We start from the raw sequence: 1,403 nt of genomic DNA, 5'->3' as shown, positions 1-1,403 counted from the left end.
CGAGGGAAGGAGCCCAGGCATCCATCTGTCCAGCAGCACTGCATCCCTCCTGTCCTCACCCAGGGCAGGGACGGACAGCAGCGCTCCCGGGCCTGGGCCTCGGAGGGTGTGTCTGAGATGCCTGGTGCCCCTGCCTGCAGGCCAGGCCGTGCCAGGGCCCGATGCCACGACAGCCCCGCACGCCTGGCACGCAACTGCCCTGCCTGGGACGGGCTCGAGCTCGGGCACAAGTGCAGGGAACAGCTGAGAATCCGGCACCGCTCGCTCTGGGGATGCTTCGGACAACAGCAGCTGGGAGGGGGCGAGCTCCGTCTGTTGCCATCTTGCCCCTCGCCCCAGCCTCTGCCCCCACCCCACCGCCCCCTGCCCTGTGCTGAGTCTGGGAAACGCCACTGCTGGGAATTGCTGGGCAGGCCCCTGCAAGGGCAAAGGAGGAGCGGGCTGCCCCCGCCGCCACAGGGATCAGACAAGAGGTGCTGGGTGGGGCCAGGATCCTTTGGCAGCCCCGGGCTCCCCACCAGCATGGCCAAAAGGTAGCCTGCAGCCCTGCACCTGCCGGGCACCACCAAGCCAGGCCGGGGCAGGCAGTGCCCCTGGGAACGAGGCCAGTTCTGCCCGTCTGGAGCCTACGCACCCCGGGCGCAAAGCGTGGCCCGAGGTCCCTGGGCACCGTCTCTCCCCCCAGCCGAGCCCCGGGGTGGGAAGGGACAGGACGGACCGAGCGGTGCCTGCACATACCATGGTGCCGGGGGCAGCCCGGAGGCGGCGGCTGGGCTGCTCGGGATGCCTGGAGTCGCAGATGCAGACAGCCGGGCTGCAGCAGGCAGCTGCTGTGTCAATGCGAGGAGGGAGGAGCTGCCCAGCCTCTCCAACACCCACTGCACAATGCGCCAGGCTGACTTAACCCTGCCGCAGCCGGAGCCAGAGCCGGAGCTGGAGCACAGCAGGGCCAGCGACTCAGGCTCCTGCCTCCCTGCCCCTAACCCATCCTCCTCCCCAGGCACTTCACGGGCACCCCATCTGCATGTCGCAGAGCCCAGCCCACAGCCTGCCCCACAGGACCCTTGTCCCTGGCACCTGCCATGTCCTGGCAAGAGCTCAGGTGGTGCCAGCATCTCCAGCTGACCCCTGCGGTCCATGGACCAAAGCAATCCTGACCCGCGCAGCTTCCCAGCTGGCTTCGTCGCCTTTCCCAAACACTGTAGGGCACTGCATGCCCTGCACGGCAGCCCCACGGCAGCACAACCCCAGCTGCGAGGGAGCCCTTGGCACCTGGTCCTCATGCAGGCTGGAGCCCATAACCAGTTAACAGGGGCATGACAACACAGGCAGCAAAGCTGACGCCAGGCACAGCCATAGCGCGGATCCAAGCCCAGCTTGCGATCGCAGGCTGGGGGGTAGGG

General features: G+C 68.3%; 1 protein-coding gene across 2 annotated transcripts in view; it reads right to left on the bottom strand.

Moving 5' to 3' along the window:
- The window catches only part of MAP1A (microtubule associated protein 1A), a 75,006-nt gene that overhangs the window by 32,284 nt on the left and 41,319 nt on the right, over positions 1–1,403 (bottom strand). Inside the window, exon 1 of one of the 2 annotated variants that reach the window (XM_019503868.1) lies at positions 739–834. The exons of the other annotated variant lie outside the window; for it this stretch is intronic. The gene's annotated coding sequence lies outside the window, so the exon portion shown is untranslated. Of the gene's footprint in view, positions 1–738; positions 835–1,403 lie in introns of those variants that run through there. 2 annotated transcript variants of the gene reach the window in all.

The sequence above is a fragment of the Gavialis gangeticus genome, unplaced genomic scaffold, assembly GCF_001723915.1.
Source record: "Gavialis gangeticus isolate Ggan-Ray unplaced genomic scaffold, GavGan_comp1, whole genome shotgun sequence".
Lineage (NCBI taxonomy): Eukaryota > Metazoa > Chordata > Crocodylia > Gavialidae > Gavialis > Gavialis gangeticus.
The sequence above is the reverse complement of the archived record's forward strand: the minus strand, read 5'-3'. Positions and strand labels throughout refer to the sequence as shown.